The sequence below is a fragment of the Trachemys scripta genome, chromosome 15, assembly GCF_013100865.1.
Source record: "Trachemys scripta elegans isolate TJP31775 chromosome 15, CAS_Tse_1.0, whole genome shotgun sequence".
In the NCBI taxonomy this organism is placed as follows: Eukaryota; Metazoa; Chordata; order Testudines; family Emydidae; genus Trachemys; species Trachemys scripta.
In genome coordinates this window covers 4,496,298-4,515,403 of record NC_048312.1, presented here as the reverse complement: position 1 = coordinate 4,515,403, position 19,106 = coordinate 4,496,298, and the positions used below count along the sequence as shown (strand labels likewise).

Genomic DNA, 19,106 nt, shown 5'->3' with positions numbered 1-19,106 from the left:
GATGGCTGGAGCAGCCCAAGGAACAGCGAGCGGAGCCGTTTGTGGGGACGGCTGGAGTGGCTCACAGGTCGGTGAGTGAAGCGGAGCAGCTCGTAGAGCAGAGCAGTTTGTGGGACGGCAGTTTGTGGACTGGCTCGTGGTGAAGGCTGCGGCAGAACCCCACGGAGAGGCGGCCGGTTGGCCTTGGATCACATAAGGTGCCCCTTAACACCCTGCGTGCCCCCCTTTTACTCTGGGGCTGCACTGACCAGGGACAGAGACTTTGGGGGTTGTTGGACTTTTGGGACTTTGGGTGGTTGCTGGACCCTAGGGACTTTGGGGGTGTTGGACTTTGGGGACTCTGGGTGATTTTTGGGTTGCTGGATTCAAGAACCAAAGGGAAAGGACATGGCCCAATTTGCTGGGGTGGGTCTTTTGCTCATGGTTTGTGTTATGAATCCTGTTTGTGGTGTTTTTTCCAATTTAATGCTGATGTCGTTTACCTCATGTTATTAAACATTTTCTGCTACACTCAGACTCCGTGCTTGCGAGAGGGGAAGTATTGCCTCTTAGAGGCGCCCAGGGGGTGGTATGTAATTGTCCCAGGTCACTGGGTGGGTGCTCGAGATGGTTTTGCATTGCGTTATTGAAACGGAACCCCTAGATACAGAACCCGGCCCTTGTTCTGCCAACTTAGATGGGCAGGAGGGTTACACCACTTCATAACAGATCAACATGCCCATCTCATGCAATATCCTATCTCAAAGGCACCAGTGTCAGATATGTCCATGGAAAGTACAGTCCACAAAAAGTGCAATGCGCTTCATGACGAAATATAATGCCAGGCAAACAAAGTTCTTCCTGATCCCATCTGACAACCAATTTATGCCTGAAGTAGCAATGAAGATGGTCTTTGTATTTTGACTACTTCCAAGATGCAGTCACCTCCATTTGGCCAAGGTTGGCAGCACATAAGACTAGGCAGAAGTAGAACCCCGTGCCCGGCCAATGGAAAGTTCATAAATAAAACTCCTCAGCAAAAGCTGATTGTTCTCAGCTTTAAAGGTGGTTCCAAGTTCAAGTAGCAAGAACCAAAATAGAAAACTGCCATTAGGTCACATATTTATCAGCCCCCCTCCCCCATCATAGCCTCAGTCAAAGCACTGGCAAGAATCCATTCTTCTCAAAAGGTGTGAAGTTATTCATCAGCTACACACAATACCCATTGGAGGTTTGTTTCTGGAAGTAAGAACTGAGTGAGTAGACATTCACCTAGCTCATTGTGGAAGATGGCCACGGCATATCTCAGGGGGAACTGACTTGCATCTCAAACTTTCTAAGAAGATGAAATAGATTCAAGGATTTGGGGAAGTAGAACACAAAATGGGAAATGACTGCTTAGGAAGGAGTACTGCAAAAAGGGAACTGGGGCTCATAGCTGGACCACAAGCTAAAAATGAGTCAATAGTGTAACACTGTTGCAAAAAAAGCAAACATCATTCTGAGATGTATTAGCCAGAAGTGTTGTAAGCAAGACAAGAGACGTAATTCTTCCACTCTACCCAGGCCTCAGCTGGTGTATTGTGTTCAGTTCTGGGCACCACATTTCAGAAAGGATGTTGACAAATTGCAGAAAGTCCAGAGAAGAGCAACAAAAAAGATGAAAGGTCTAGAAAACATGACCTACGAGGGAAGATTGAAAAAATTGGGTTTGTTTAGTCTGGAGCAGACTGAGGGAGGACATGAGAACAGTTTTCAAGCACATAAAAGGTTGTTACTAGGAGGAGACAGAGAAATTGTTCTTCTTAACCTCTAAGGAGAAGACAAGAAACAATGGGTTTAAATTGCAGCAAGGGAGGTTTAGGTTGGACATTAGGAAAAACTTCCTAACTGTCCGGGTGGTTAAGCACTGGAATAAATTGCCTCGGGAGGTTATGGAATCTCCATCATTGGAGATTTTTAAGAGCAGGTTAGACAAACACCTGCCAGGAATGGTCTAGATAATACTTAGTCCTGCTGTGAGTGCAGGGGACTGGACTAGATGACCTCTCGAGGTCCCTTCGAGTACTATGATTCTATGATTCTATAACTGAAAAGAAGTGAATTAGAGTGGAAAAAAATGCAAACTAACTTAATGTCCTTCATGAGAACAGCCATACTGGGTCAGACCAAAGGTCCATCTTGCCCAGTATCCTGTCTTCTAACAGTAGCCAATGCCAGGTGCCTCAGAGGCAATGAACAGAACAGGTAATCAACAAGTGATCCATTCTCTGTCGCTCATTCCCAGCTTCTGGCAAACAGAGGCTAGGGACACCATCCCTGCCCATCCTGGCTAATAGCCACTGATGGACCTATCCTCCATTAACTTATCTAGTTCTTTTTTGAACCCTGTTATAGTCTTGGCCTTCACAACATCCTCTGGCAAGGAGTTCCACAAGCTGACTGTGTGTTGTGTGAAGAAAGACTTCCTTTTGTTTGTTTTAAACCTGCTGCCTATTAATTTCATTTGGTGGCCCCTAGTTCTTGTGTTATAAGAAGGAGTAAATAACACTTCCTTATTTACTTTCTCCACACCAGTCATGATTTTATAGACCTCTATTTTATCCCCCCTTAGTCAGGGATGATGGAACAATTTGTATAGTGGGGGTGCTGTGAGCCATTGAACCAAACCATAAACCCTGTTTATAATAGAATCCACTTCAAGCCAGGGGGTGCTGCAGTTCCAGCACCTATGCCCTTAGTCGTCTCTTTTCCAAGCTGAAAAGTCCCAGACTTATTAGTCTCTGCTCATATGAAAGCTGTTCCATACCCCTAATCATTTTTGTTGCCCTTTTGTGCACCTTTTCCAATTCCAATATCTTTTTTGAGATGGGGTGACCACAGCTGCACACAGTATTCAAGATGTGAGTGTACCACAGATTTATATAGAAGCAATATGATATTTTCTCTTATTATCTATCCCTTTCTTAATGATTCTCAACATTCTGTGCCGCTGCACATTGAGTGGATGTTTCCAGAGAACTGTCCACAATGACTCCAAGATCTCTTTTTGAGTGTTATCAGCTAATTTAGACCCCATCATTTTATATGTAGAGTTGGGATTATGTTGTCCAATGTGCATTACTTTGCATTTATCAACATTGAATTTCATCTGCCATTTTGTTGCCCAGTCACCCAGTTTTGTGAGATCTTCTTTTACCTCTTCGCAGTCTATTGTGAACTCTCTGGGATCAGACATTGACTCTTGGTGCCAAATGTACTGAATTTTAAAGTTCTGTTCCGATCTGCAAGGAAAGACATCTGGCAGCTGCTAGCAAAACTGGAGGGAAGCCAGAAGGATGCAACATAAAGGGCGGAAGGCAAGCAGGTTGTTCAGGCTAATAAAACCTTTTCTGCGTTTTGCAAGAGGGGATGGAAATGTTTCGGCCCTGGAAAGCCCTAAACAATCCGGAGATATGGAAGTTCCATTCACTTTCAGAACAGGAAATGCCAGAAGGAATCCAAGATCTAAAAATGGCAATATTTCTGCACATGACCAGGCTACTTTTAGATGCTGTTTTTTTAATACTCCAGCCACCGATAAAACTCTGATTTATATTTCCTCCCACTTCTCCCAAATTTCAGTCTAATTCCTTAGTCAGAAGAAACCAAAAAACCACATTCAGCCAAGTCCACTGTAATTTTAAAAGTCTGACTGTGGTCTTGGTTAACAAAGGCTGACTGAGGTTGTTGTCCACAATGGCGTCTTGGCAGAGGTCAATAAGCTGGCGTTTCAGGTTTTTGCACTCCTCTGTACGCCAACAGTGTGTTTTAAGGCTTGAGCCAGTGGCCACAGGAGTCAATAAGAGCCTTTCCATTGATTTCAACAAGCACAAGATCAGGGCCTAGGCATGAAAAACAGAAACAGTCGTATCATGGAAAGCCAAACGGCACTTGCGGATAGTCCTGCCCTAGAAGATATAAATCCAGAGCATGAGGTTTGCATGAAGACTTAGAGCCCTTTGCAGAGCTCAGTGACTCTTATGTTCAGCAATAGAGTGAAGACTAAAGGATATTGACATGAGAGAAAATTCTCCATCCAGAATGTTTGACTGGAGACAGGGGGACACTTTTCTTTTTTATTGTAAAGAATAATTTCCACAGGAATAACTAGCGCCAGGTTGACTCGGTTTGTGATCTGCAGAGGGTCAGGCCTGGCCATGTATAAGAGACCTCCCCAAACCACCCAAAGAATTCTAATAGATTGGTGAGGCACTACGGGGTGGGTGTTATAGGCAATGGTGCCGGTGAGGTTCTGTAGGCTGAGTCAATACTGGTTCAATGCCGCAGCTTTTTATTAAGGGTTGCTATGACGACGGTATCTGGTAACAGGGTAGGCCACTCTGTAGTTGGTGGTGATAGAAGCTCAGTAGATGGTGCTCTTCTTCCAGGGTCACTAATGGGCTTAACGCTCCAGCCCGCCCTGAGTCTGGATGAACAGACTCACTGGATGCCACTGGGTGAAGCTGTGAAATCTCTAAATTCAGTTCATCCAAATGTTCCCGAGATTCTATTGTCTAATTAACCAAATTATTTTGCTTATCAGCTGCCAGCATGACTGGAGTGCAAAACTATTCACACAGGAACAACTTAGTTGACCAGTTTAGCCACTTTTCCTGCTAGCGGCAAGCTGAGACTTTTACGGCGGTATTCATTGCTAATCATTATCAAAACTTTTTATGCAAATGAGATTCTGTAAATTGTAAGATCTTTTGGGGGAGGGGTCAGCTTTGCCTTATATGTTTGTACAACCCCTAGCCCAGTACAGCCCCGGTTCCTGAAGGGACCCTCTGGGTGCTACTACAATATGAATACATGTTAATGTTTCAGCTTATGGATTCCTTGCATTCACGAGGACTAATGCGCCGAATGTTTGCTACTGATGCTGTGTGAGTGGCCACCTAAACCTAAGGTTTCTTCTCCTCAGCTGGTTTTGCTTCCCAAACCCGCCGTGTGCACCCTTGTGGAATGAATACTCGTATGTATGCCATACTTACAATACCTATTTGGACACGCACTCGTGACACTTTCTCTTTCCGTGAACATTTTTGTGGCCAAAAGTGCCCTCCTATAAACGTGCCCAAAGGAGCACAAAGGGGGTTGCGAGCACCGTCTGAGCGAGTTCTTGGCTTTCATTCAGATGAGGTTGGCTAATACTTTTTGCACAGCTCTGCTGGGGCCTCAACGGGCACACGGCAGCGCAGAGGTCAGAGCCAGCCTACGGCAGCGGGGCAAAGGTTAGACTTTAGCCGGTGGAGAGCCTAGTCAGTAAACCCCACCCTACTTCTCCTGAGAAATCGCCCCTGAGGATCGTTGTTTAAAATGGCCTCCCAATCCGCTTCACCAGTCTGGGTTGCTTATTCCACATCCCATCGCCGTGAACCTTTTGAATTTCTTTATCACTGGGCTTTATTTTCATTTACACTAAAGCCCCTTTACACCACTCGAGTGTGTAATGGGGCCTTCAAGTGCACGTAAAAGCCACGTACCCATTGAAAGGCCCCTTTACCCTGCGAGAACACTGCAAAAGGGCCGTAGCATAAATGAGAATCAGGCCCCCCAGCTCGGCGCTTTTGCAGCTGAACAAAGCAAAGGGCCCACCTGGAAGTAGCCGGAAGGGAGAATGTGTCAGCAAGGGGCTGGGGCACTTTCTACCGCTCTCCAGTCAACTCAACGTTACTTTTGAACAGCCTCTGGTCAGAACACAGCCTGAACTGTTCAGCTCACACGTGGCCCATAATAAATAGCCCAAGGGCCCATGCTTTGAGCTGCCTGCATTTTTGCAAACTCAATCTGACCCGTATCCAATTGCCAGCCACGGACGCTCTTGCTTTCCTGCAGGTTAAAAGTGGTCAGCCTTATAATACACCCTAACCCCGGCTGACTCAGCCCCTGGCCTAATCTGCTAGCTCCTGGTTTGATCCTCTCCGATGCTTTCTGTTTCCACACACTGGCAGTGGCTTTTTCCAGAGCTGAAGCAATTGCTCCGTTGCCATATTCAGTCTAAGGATTGAGGGGCTTTCACATATCAAAGGATTGAGATTAATGGCCCACAACTTTACATTTGTCTTCATTGTTTCCTGTCCTGGCTGCTACGCCGTGTCTGAGCAATACTAACAGCTGATATGCTTTTCATTCAAACATCACTGAGATTAAAAACTGTTATAAAATAGAGAGAGAGAGAGAGAGAGAGAGAGAGAGAGAGAGAAACAATCAAAACAGCTTCTCTATTTCCTGGATGTGACTTAACGTGAAAGCCACCTTTTAATACAAGGCAGCTTTATTCTGTGTTGCATCTCTCATAAACAATGTAACCCAAAGTGCTTTCTAGGGAGTTGAATAATACAACAGCTCAGAAGACCAAACCGTGCGAGCTACAGAAAGATGTATTCACTGCAGAGCACAGGTGGAAGGTAATTGTCCTTGATGTACACATCTACCCTACATGTTTGCTCAGCCAAACAGGTATGTGCTCGGTTAGACAAGCTTTGGTTGTTGTGTGCGTTGTACTGTCACCAAGCAAACATGCAGTAAGATGTTAAAAGACGATGATGATGAGCTGGGGATTGGACTAGATGAGCTTCTGAGGTCTCTTCAAACCCTAATCTTCTATGATTCGATGATGATGATGATGATGATGAAAGTTTGCATGGGTTAAGAGAATGGGAAGGATGGAGTATAAACATGTATTAATAATTATGGGGAATCCACTAAATTTGGGTGCCTCCATTTTTGAATGCCCAATTTTGGCTTGACTTCCAGAGGTCTTCAGCATCTGTGGTGCTGAGCATCTGTGCATATAGGCCCGAGGCATTTCAAAAATCTTACTTAGTAATGGTGTCAGCCCTTAGACCTGAGGCCCCATATTCCTCGTTTGTTTGCAAATGACTGCGTTAGGCATTTATTCAGCATTGACAGTAATTGATACATAACGGGACGCAGCACAGACACTGGTACACGTGTCCATCTTAACGCTATAATCGTGACCTGGACGAGTGAATGGAAGGTTCAGCTGACTTTTGGTCTAGCAAATTAATACTTTTATTATCTATTCTTATGAACTATTTTATAAGCTTCAGTTAATCAGTGAAAATACAACTTTGGTTCAGTGAATTCAATCCTTTGGAAACATTTCTGTCTAGCAGTCTGGTTTAAATGTGCTCTGCAGTGAAGTCGTGAACCCCATCAGAGCTTGGAAACAGCCAGTCCCTGCCCATATACCGTACCTGCACCCCTCTGAAGCGACTACCTTTGCCTTAGCTTGGAACAATAACACTGAGGGGCCTGGACTGCCCCATTCCTCCCAGTGAGGGGTAAATACAGTTGACTCTAATTGAAACATCCAGCGTGGGAGACAGGAAAGCTGACCTGCATGGTTTGCTGTGAGCAATGGCTCATTGGGGAGCCATAAGGTGGGGGCATTTGGGAGATATCAGTCCTGATGGTTTTTCCTCAATCAAGGAGCCTAGTAAAGTCCATGGGCCAGGAGTGGATGCAGCCTCCTGAAGCAATACATGCACTATGGGTTGTTGCCCTCTCCATGGGGCTGGGGGGAATGAGGGAGGGCAGAGAGGGCCAGGCCAATGGGGTCACTGTCCTCCCTGTGCAGATGGGCATTAGAGAGGGCCCAGGCTGTGGGGTCACTGCCCTGTGTGCAGCTGGGGGCCACTTGCTGAGCTCCAGGGGTAGCGGTACCTGCTGCCAGTGGTAGTGGTACCTCCAACCCAGTCCTGCCTCTGGGCTCTCGACCTGGTGGTTTGCCTTGGGTCTGGGCCCAGCTGGGCAAGCGAGTCACTCCCTGCCCTAGCAATGATGGGCACCAAACCCGAGTGGCGCTGCGACCCCACGTGCCAGGTTGCAATGCTGCTCGCTCCGATTTGGCCAGGCTGTCATGACAGAGGAGCAGCCAGGCCAAACGTGAGCCAAGGCCCCTGTGCAAGTGCTCCCAGCCCACGCTGGTCCGGGCCTGACTTCGGTGGGTGCAATTGCACCCCTGAACCCAGACTAGAGCTGCCCTTGCCATAGGCCTATTCAAGCCCCAACAAGGGGCAGCCCCACACAGGGAGCCCCATGCACCTTGGAGAGCACGTGTTCATATTTTGAATCGCTGCACAATCCACAGCGTCACATGCGTGGAGCTTATTTTGTGGGCAGAGCTCGTCAGAATACCACTATCCTTGTCCCACCCCCAGTCTAGCCCCAGGACTCAGTAACCGATATTCCTGAAGCACCAACACCCAGCTACACTCTGGCCTCTGCTTTGTGATGTGCATTAAGGTTTGCAGGTAAATCTCATGCAACAGCAACACTGTAGAATCAAAGGGTCCAGATGTCCCTGAATAGTATCTCAATACAAACGTACTTCAGTTCCCCATCAGTAAAAGAAGGAAGCTGGAGAGAGACAAAGGGGAAAAGTGCCGACAGGAAGGCAAAGATTCCACACCCAAGTTCTGAGGTCTGGATAAAGCAACCAGGCTGTTGGGAAGTTTTTGCCATATGTTCGTTTTGCTGACTGTGGCTGTCGTTTGATTTCTGCTGATACCGATTTGCTCCTGCAGCGAAATCCTTGCTGACGACTGTTATTTCTAGAGCTGGGAGGGAAACTTTCCCCATCCTTCAAAAACTTTTGAGATTGTAAAAAAATTTCCAATCCCAAATTGGGATGAAAAATCAAAATCTTGAAAATGTTCATAAACTGAAATAAATAAATACACTGGTTTGTGTCAATCTGATCATTTCAACCATTTCAATCCCCCCCCCCAAAAAAATTAGCTTACATTTATAAATCGCTAGGGCACTCTGAACTAGACACTGTCAGAGCATTTCATTTCTCATTTCTCAATTTCTAAATTTCTAATTTTTTCCCAACATTTCTTCGAACTCAGGAATCCATTGGAACTGACTCTTTTCCGAGAAAAATTTCAATGTCAACGAATCAGCATTTTCCAAAAAACCCAGAAACATTCATTGAAGAATTCCAGACAAGCGCTAGTGATTTCTGCTGAGTCCGTTCATCAATCCCAGATTCCACACAAGATTCCCTCTCCACTGTGGGTGGTTGAGCCCCGGCCAAACTGGATGCATTCATCAGAGAAGCGAGGCTGTTGGCTTGGGGTTTTGTTTGTTTGTTTTATCTTAATACCAAGTTCTCAGTGTATTACTCAAAGCTGCCTTGTAACCTGGGACAGAAGACCTCCAAATTCAGCAGCAGGATTACCTACCAGCCTCCCTTTGATGCTGGGGGCATTTCCTTAATTTGACATATACAGATTGGCACAGCTGAGAGCAAGTATTTCCCATCGTGGAAGGATCGTTGTGGGTCTGGTTTCTCCAAAGAAACCTGCATTGTTTCTAAGCTGTGACACACTGTCTCTGTCTGACATTTAAAGGTCTGGTGCTTCAGTCACATTGCATTAGAGGTAATGTGAAAAGACTTGTCTAATGTGGGCTTTCAAAGGAGCTTCTGGACATCCATTCCACTCACTGGGAAAAAAATATCGTCGGGAGCCTCCGAGTTTCTGCATAGTGGTTCAAGGACCAAATTGCCAGTGAAAGTGAAAGTGAGGTCTTTGAGACTGGGGGCTGACCTCAGTAAATCTGCCTTCGGGTCTGATATGCTGTTATTGACATCAAGGGAGCGAGTCACATAGAAGCACAGAACCATCGGGCTAGAAGGGACTGCAAGGCCCAGCTAGTCTAACCCCCTGACAAGATGCAGGATTTGTTGGGTCTCTCATGCTTACAAGCAATGCTGTACCGAGGCCGGAACCCAGCACCTTGCAGGATCGACCCGCTAACGGACGAGTATCCCTATTTCAGATGCACACAAAGCAGGAGAGCAGGTGGTCCTGATTCGAACCCAGCGGAGGCCGGTCTCCACCCCCTGGCAGCCTTCTGATGGCTCTGTGAAGTGCGAAGCCATCTCGCTGCCACTCCCATGGCCCAATCCAGCGAGGCTCTGGCTCTGATCCAGCCCAGCACCTAAGCGCACATTGAGCTCGCAACCGCCCACGGATGCCAGCATGACTAGTCATGCACTGGACTGGATCGGGGCTGCACCTCGTGGACAAGTGAACTCCCACCTCCATTGGCCCTGGGGTTAGACTCCTCTACCCAGGCCAAGGAATGACTGAGCTTGGGAAGCCGCACTGCCTGACCCTGGGTGGGATCCCTGCAGGACAGCCCTCAGTCACATTGCAGCAGGGAGGGGAACATGCACTGCAGCTGTCTGCTCTGGGCCTGTCCCAGGAATAAGCTGCAGGTGGTCTTCAGTCTCCAGGGCTGCTCATCCCGTCAGCAAGGGGATGCCTTCTTCTTAAGGCATTATTAGAAAAGCCTCCCAACTTTTGCAGTGAGCTGAATGGGAGCTCTCTATTTTCTCTAGCTGCGTGTAATGTGAACCTGTAGGTTTCTCCAGCTGTAATTCCTCTCATGCAATTATCACATCGCCGCCGGTAACTGGAATCACCATTAATGATGCTGACAATGTTCCTTTGAGTCTCCTCATGTCCTTGGTCCATTGCGTGGGAATTAAAGGAACAAAGGCACCAGGCCCTAATTCCTGATTAGCCTTGTCCTATCTAACACAGGCTGTTTGCCCTGTCCCATTATTTTCCTCTCTTTCCTCCTCCGTCTCCTGGCAGGAACAAGTTCTCATGTGGTTGGGCGTGTGGGTACTTTTTCTGGGATGAAAAACGGCCTGAGTCATCGCTAAGCAGATGTCATGCTCTTATTGTGGAAGGAATGTAGGAGCTTTTCCATTGCTGGGGGAACTTTCAACACGATTCACTAACGCCCTTTCCTCGCCTACATGCAGAGAAAAGAAGGGGCAAATCAGGATAAACCCACAACCAACCTGAGCCTCCGCCCAAAATTAGAATCAAGGCGAGGGCCCAAAGCTTTCTGCAGATCGGGACATTTTCAATTCACTTTTTAGTGGTATTCTCTATTTTCCATGAACCTCTGTGCTCCCAGGTTCCGGATGGAAAGGGCAGTAATACCACAAAGATAAACGTCTCCTTGTATTTGCACAGCCAGTGTAGCAAGACATAGCAGAAATCTCACCAAGAAGCCAGCACTTGGGGATGTGTCCAGCTCAGTGATATGCTGCCAACATCAGAACAAGGGGCTCCCACCAAAAGGTTTCCACCCTTACCCATGATCCAGCCCCGCAGCTGCTCACAGAGAGATGGGGTGGAACAAAAACAAACAAACCACCAAAAACATTCCTGTAGCCATGGAGTCAAATCCACCTGGCAAACTTGTGCAGAGGCATTTCCTGGAGATGTTTGCACTTTGTTTCAGAAAGCCCATCCCGGGGGTGTTGCTAGCGGAGCTCCCCGTCCAGGCTGTGTGCGTCAAGCCGGGTGCAGGGTGGGTGGTCATTTTGCAAGCGGAGGCGGGGATGGATGGATCCTGGGTCATTTTTTTGAAAACAGCTGATATTTGGTGCCATCTGTTTCATTCCAAAAGCAAAAGGATATTGAGGAGTTGCAGGATGAATCGTCCCTGGCAGGGCTGGTTTAGCCGCATCCCAAAAGACAAAAAAATTTCCGCAATGTTATTTTCGATTTTGGAGCAGAATTTTAACAAAGGCTTCATTCAATGATCCCTGTCCTCCCCCCAGGGACACCTCAAGGGATCAGCGTGCCGGTGACTGTTAGTCTTACTGGCACAGTGATCGGCTTCAGACACAGGGCCACGTACACATGTAAGAATTTTAGCATAAATCGATGCTTTTTCTATACCTGAAACTACACATACAACCCGACGCTCAAGAAACTGCAGCTCTAAGTGCCTTACCGACAATGATTTTAGTTACTCAACAAGCAGATAAAACGGTGGCACTAACGTGGCATTTGTAAACCCTTATCCAGGGCATTCTGCGTGTGCGTTACAGATCACTTTCGCCTACCCCTGGTCTGTCTACCTAGAGCATAAGCTGTTTGGGGGCAGCCCCCAGCTCTCACTACATTTGTGGACAGCACCTCGCAGAATAGGGCCCTGATCTTGGCTGGGTCCTTTGCTGAAATCACCTTCATCATCCAAGTTCCCAGTCCCAAACCCCCTGCCCATCTCAAACCATCATGACCTCAAAGCCACCAGTAAAGCTGTCTCCCCCACGCCTCCCATCCCTGGTTCTTTGGCCAAGTCCTGGCCAGGAAACAGCAGGCAACAGTCATTTTCTGCAAGAGAATTTTTTTCCCCCAGCTCTCTATTGGCATGAGAAAGAAACAGGTTGTTTGTGTTTCCCATTTTCCATGCTGGTGAACTCCCTGGCTCTCTGGCAGGCTGGAATGGCTCTTGGAACATGTGGAACGCTGAACTAATGGCCACTTAACGTCAATTAATGTTAATGGTAGATTAGTATTGAAAACATTGTTACAATCTGATAACTAAGCATTTACTATACCCTGCAGTGGGCTCGGTGCTGATGCCGGGGAGGTGGCGAATTATACAGCTCGCAGCCATTTATTCACGCCGACAAACTCTGCAGCAGCCAGCTCGGCTGAGCGTCTCATTCAAATACACCCATTTGGCAAAGACGGCCTGTGTCAAACGTGCAGCAAGCCACGTGGCTGTGGATGTTCTGTATGTCTGGTGTGTACAGGCTGCATGGAGCTCTTCTCAGTCAGGACGGCGGGGAAGGACAATAGACCGTTGTTCAGAAACCTGCTTTGTTTTTCCTCTTGGAACGAACTTAAACAAGGGGAAATGTAGGGTGAAGAGCAGGAAAAACAACATCCTGGTGTGAGCTATTAGATCACGAAATGATCTGCCCCCAAGGGAAAGGGCTGAAACCCCGACACTTTGGACATTTCAAAGTGACCTGGACATAAGCAGTGGGGCAGAACAACCCTGGCCATGCCGCCTGGAGCCCGACAAGATGAGTTCATAGCAGTGGCGTGCCGTCTCTGTATGCATTGCACGCCCCACTGGCTATGCATTGTCCAAATGGCAGCCTGCGGGCCGATTCCATCCAGCCCCTAGGGTGACCAGCTGTCCCGATTTTATAGGGACAGCCCCGATTTTGGGGTCTTTTTCTTATATAGGTTCCTATTACCCCCACCCCAGTCCCAATTTTTCACACTTGCTGTCTGGTCACCCTACCAGCCCCCATGGAGGAAGCCATTTTCTAAAACAAAATGGCATCCCCCACACAACATGACACCTCACGGAGGATGCCATTTTAGATCACCTATGGCATGCAAGCGAGCTGTTGCGTGCCTTACTAATACTGTCATGACACGCCACTGGTTAATAGGCGTTCTCTCGCCTCTAGTTTCGGTGACGTTGGTTTGAGGTCAGAACGGAATGATTAAACCAGAGGGAGTGATTCACTATGCCGCCATCTCGGTTTGCAAATTGCTTGTGAGCAGCTCACGAGTCGCCCCAGTTTAGTCACAGATAATGAAAACAACCTCACAAGACCTTGAATATTAACTAACTGCTTGGGCCAAATAGGCAACACGTTGGAGACAGTCAGTACACACAGCTGCCTTTGACCTCCTCCTTCATCATCATCATGATGATTTATTTGTATTACTGTAACACCCACCAGCCCCGGCCGTGGTGCAGGACCCCAGAGTGTGAGGCGTTATAAAGACAGAACGAAAAGACTGTCCCTGCCCCAAAGAGCTTCCAATCCAAGGCATGGGGTGTCTAGCCCCATGTGCATATCTAACCCCTCTCCACAGCACCCCCTATTGTAACCCTCAGAGATACCTCAGGTCTGCTCTGCATCCCCTAGTTAAAGAGGATAAACCTCTCTGCTGGCTTTTGATACTTCCTCTCTCTGGGAGAAGGTGGATCCAGGTTATGTTCTGGGCAATGCTCCACCTCGGACGCCTTCCGTAAGTGGCATGTCCAGAGGCCCCTGCCTGTGAGGTTCAGACCTCCTAGAATTCCCAGGAACACTGCACCCCAAACCCAGGTTCTGCTACAGCAACAAGAATCTGTCCTTGCCCAAGTTTTGTGGAACTCCTTGCCTGAGGAGGTTGTGAAGGCTAGGATTATAACAGCCTTTAAAAGAGAACTGGATAAATTCATGGTGGTTAAGTCCATTAATAGCTATTAGCCAGGATGGGTAAGGAATGGTGTCTCTAGACTCTGTTTGTCAGAGGGTGGAGATAGATGACAGGAGAGAGATCACTTGATCATTACCTGTTAGGTTCACTCCCTCTGGGGCACCTGGCATTAGCCACTGTCGGTAGACAGGATATTGGGCTAGATAGACCTTTGGTCTGACCCAGTCTGGCCGTTCTTATGTTCTAAGTTCCTTTGTGTTCCAGTTCTTATCTCAGGACAGGTCACCTGCCACTGCCTGAGGACCGTCTGTCACACCCACCAGTCTGTCAAACCTTTTTCTGTTCCCAGTGCACTCCACTGAAAACGCCATGCATTTTCTTAGCTTCATAGCCCTATGGCAATAAAGGGACATATGCCATTACTGCCTTGAGCTCCAAATAGAATCAGAAAATCATTGCAAAAAAACCTCAAAATCCCACATGCCGGATGGCAGAGAGACATTTTGCTTCATATGTTTTACTGATTTGACAGAACTACAGGAAAAATACTTAGAACTTGGTGCAATCCATGGCCTATAAATAGAAACCAAACAAGGAAACTGAGTAGGGCTCCATGCAAAGATGTCTGGGGTTCTGATGTCATTGCCGAAAACAAGCTTAGTTGCCATCTATACTGTGGGTGGCTATCTCCATATTAATGTGATGTGCTTGGGTCTTCATGTTGCAATGCCTACGGCAATGTGTAGGATTGGACGGTAGAGCCTAGGTAGCTGAAGACAATTCGGCCGATGAAGTGGTGCCCGAAAGAGAAATTGCGACACTGGAGCCTGTGTGGTACAGCAAATGTGAATCTCTGCACTCAAGCACTGGGTGGGGAAGGGAAGCCTGCTTCAAGAGTGTAGCTACTCATAGCGCTAAAAGCAACGGTGGGAAAAGAGCATCACCTCTCTTCTGCTGCTGTGAACTGGTAGGAAGAGACCCAGCTTCAAATCCCAGTTAGAGGGCCGGGTGAATGGCGGGCCTGAGAACCAGTGTTAAGGCCACGGTAGCACTCTACTCTTCTCTAATCCCGCCCATTAGAGGATCTCAGAGGGCTTTACAGGCATGCCATGGTGCATCATGGGAGATGTAGTTCAGCTGAGGAACCTGGCCCACGCAGTAGCATGGAGTTGCGAAGCACCATACTACTGCTCTCAGGAGGCACCACGGTGGCATTTCCAAATAGAAATCACTGAGGTTTGGGTCAAAAATTTTCAATTTTGGGGTGCTTAGTTTTTCAACACAAAGTCAAAATTTTCTGAGGCTTAGTTACTATCTCCCTGTCACATTTGTGGGAATTGGGCGGGGGGGGGGGGGGTAAGTGGCTTTCCCAAGATCACACATTGTGTCAGTGGCAGAGTAACTCCCATTTCCCTGTTCTTTATTCACCGTGGACTTTACATTCCCTCCCCCCAACATGTGCAGCAAAATAAATGAGAGCCAAACAAACAATCCAGCCAGACACCCTGGCTTTCAGAGCACACACACAGCTTAGCACATGTTGAGAGGGTAACTACACTAAGCTCTCTTCTAAGAGCTTTGCAACAAAAGCGGAGACCAGCAGGAGTAACAGAGAGTGAGCGAGCTGAATGCACTGCACAGCCCTGGTGCTTTTCTAATTTCAGCTGTCAGCACATGACCTCATAGGCCCTAAGCAATCATTCCCCACAGCTGGTACCTCCCACCTACAGCTAACTGCCAGCTCTCCTTAGCTCCTGTTTGCTCTGCCACCCTTCTTATAAAGGGCCTGGTGTCCGTTACAAAATATTCCCCTGCCACACAAGGTCCCTCTTATCTAGTTCCTCTTTCAATCACTTCTGGGTGATCCAATTATAAAGGTCCCTCTCTGCCCACCCTTTCTTGGCTCAAGAAGGCTCCCTGCACCAGCCCATTGTTTCTCTATTACCAATTAAAAATAAGGCTAATTTGAGCCTTTACAAAGGCTGTTTTACATTTGTTCCCAAAGCACTAGGGCTGCTTCCTCTCCAGAGATCTCCATTGACCCTCAAACGCCTCACTGCCCGCTAAATCCCAGTACCAAACCTCTCACTACCAACCCTGGGATGCTCTGAGCTTACCATCCTTTGGAAGGGCTATTTCTCCCAGCCTCTGAATTCAGTGAGATTGCTGTGCAGTCATGAGAAGCCTGGGTTTGTTTTCTATACCCTGGCACAGGAGTAGCTACAAAACAAAGGTTCCTTACTTTCTTCACTGATAACATTGGCTGTATTATGGCTCAGATTCACTCTGTCTCTCTCACACACACAGAAATATATCTCCAGGCAGCTGCAGAAGCACATGGAAATCTCATTTTGCTTGGCCTTTTCACTGCAGACAACATGAATGTGCCCCACTGAACTGGATCCAGAACTAATGCATTTTTCCTGACTGTGACCATCACAGTCTGAGAACCAGCATGTCATAAACACTGCTGCTAAAATATGCAAAATCATGGGAAGGTTGCAAAGTTCTGTTTGGATACTTTTCTGAAGTGCCACCTACCTGGGCAGGGAATTTGACAGAAACAGGGTTCAGCTGTGAACGGCCTTTCTGGAGATATCTTTCAGCCAAAGAATAGATGCACTCGAACTGCTGCCAGCACAGAGGGGGGCGACAGAGGGGTTCGTTGCCCGGTGTGCTTCGCGCCAATGAACACACCAGGGTGGAGAAGCAGATAAAGTTTATTCGAGATCTCTGAAAAGGCACTAGGAGACCAGCATGTCTCAAATCAAGCACACAGATACAAGCAGTTTTTCCCTTTTATACCCAAGTTGTTTACTTCAGCTTAGCTTCCCCCTTCCTCCCTTCCCTTGTAGCAGTTACATGAAGCAATGTTGGCTGCTGTAATTGTAGCTTGTTAATAATTTTCCCTTTTGCAAGTTATCTTGTCCTTCAGCTGGAGTCATGTAGGCCCCCTTATCTCTACCCCTTTAGACAGGTTTGAGCTGTGTTCCAATTGATAGCTGACTGTTACACATCCTGCTTTTCAGCTGCTGGCATTTTAGGTCGGTTAGAGTTCAACATGGAGGAGTTTTGGTTCACTTTGGCCTAGAGCAGGAGGGCTTCATCGACACTCGTCGTCTTCCAACCCCCACCCCCCGAGTTACCTAGGGTGATGCCTAGTGACACCAACAAAAGGATAGGTCTTCATGGCAGTTAACTCAGGTTCTTACCTGAGTGTAGCCCCTCATTCCCTTCCTGTCCACACACACAATCTTCTCATCTGACTGTGGTGGTGCTTTCCATCTGAGCTGGTTCATCTGAGGCTATAGGCTAAAACCCCAGTGCTGCTTTCACTCGGGCTGGTTAGTCACCCACTTTGCAGTGAGGACGCCGGCTAATCTACTGGAGTGCTGCTCGTCCTCCAAGGCCTTCCCACAATTCCCCCTGCATGCCCAGCAGGACAGACAAGTTCTTCCACAAGTCACTGGGACAGAATCCTAGAGCGGCTCAGTTCACTGCAGGACAGGGAACCATGGGATATGCCACCAGAAGTCCTATCAACACACACGGGTGAGCTCAGCCCCAGTGAGGACCCAGCGACTCATGCAAGACTGCTCACACCCAGGCAAGGCTAACCTGGGTGCCCCCGACCCTGGTCAACTCTGCAATGAAGACACACCCAAATATGGTGAAACCTGCACGAATGGCCAACTCTAATAGGCAAATGGCATGTTTTCTTGCCATTGCTATGAAACAGCTCCCTGTGCTAAGCTAGGAAATCGGCCTTGGCAGGTGACTTCAGTTGTTGCTTCAGAGACATTTCACTGCCTTAAACAGAACAAACATTTTCCAAATTTCATAAAAGGCTCTGGGTGAATTATGGGGTGTAAATTTCAGGACAACTCTCGTTCCACCCAACTCATTTTATCCATTCCAATTCTTGATCTTATTGCCTAATAAATACTGAATTCATTCCCTCTCTTGTGCAAATAAAGCTCTGACATGAGACATACTGTGCCCAAAACAGACTCCCAAGTGCCTGGCACTTATTTTGGCTTCTGTGGGTGCTGCGAACTCTGACTCTCAGTTAATTAACGGTGCTGGAGACCTGAAGAAACTTCACCGTGTTCTTGGAAAAGCAGGAATCTAATTACAAAGAAATATTTAAATGCTGCTGTGTTGTACTAGCATCTAAGTGACGAGCGCGGTTTTCAGATTCACATCCATTACCTTGCTTGCAAAACTGGGGAGTTGGGATAGCACTGGGATTCAGACATGCCATTTTTAATGACTTGGAGGGGAGAGAAAAGCTTTATTCAGCATTTGGACGACTTCTGCTTTTGCAATCTTTAATGACGTTCATTAGCAATGCAGTCTGTGCTGAATTGGCTGCATTTGGAGGCTTATTAATCACACTGCGAAGGGGAGAGACAGCAAAATGGGATGGGCTCTGAGGAGACATGTCAGATTTACTGATTGAGAGGAACATTCTAGGGCCCTTCTAAACCTCTGGTTTCTCCTTGTATTCTCAGGCCAGGAGTCAAATGTCAGCAGGCCAAGTAGGCCCCAAGAGGGGTCTGGGAGGGAGTTTGGGTGCAGGAGGAGGCTCCGGGCTGTGGCAGGGGATTGCGGTGCAAGAGGGGGTGAAGGGTCTGGGAGGGACTTTGGGTGCAAAGGAGGCTGGACAGAAATGTTAGATGGGCCGGATCTGGCCTGCGGACCGTATTTTGCCCACCCCTCTCAGGTTAGAAACCAAAAGGAGGTGCCCCAAATCACTCGTCCCTTCTGAAGCATTAGTTCCTGAAGTTTTGTAAATTTCACTCAGAGGTTGGTTCCGGTTCATTTCCAGTTTGGGGGGAGCAGCAGGTGGATTTTTCTCTTCTCCAGCCCATCTGTCAACACGTTCATCACACACACACACACACACTTACACACAGAGTACATTATACATTTTATTTGTCGACTGTCTCCCATTCAGAATCATTGCTGAGAAGCTACACTAGTTTGTTATATTCAGGAATGAGCACACGGCAAGAACATTTCTGTTGGGAAGAGTTTGGCCCGTCCCGCCATACATTA

The 19,106-nt window shown here is 47.5% G+C and overlaps 1 protein-coding gene across 3 annotated transcripts in view; it reads right to left on the bottom strand.

Annotated features, from left to right (window-relative positions):
- CMKLR1 (chemerin chemokine-like receptor 1) overlaps positions 1-16,844 on the bottom strand; it is a 63,282-nt gene extending 46,438 nt beyond the window's left edge. For all 3 annotated transcript variants that reach the window (XM_034791271.1, XM_034791270.1, XM_034791269.1), the window contains exon 1: positions 16,587-16,844. The gene's annotated coding sequence lies outside the window, so the exon portion shown is untranslated. The remainder of the gene's footprint in view (positions 1-16,586) is intronic.
- Positions 16,845-19,106: the final 2,262 nt, after the last annotated feature.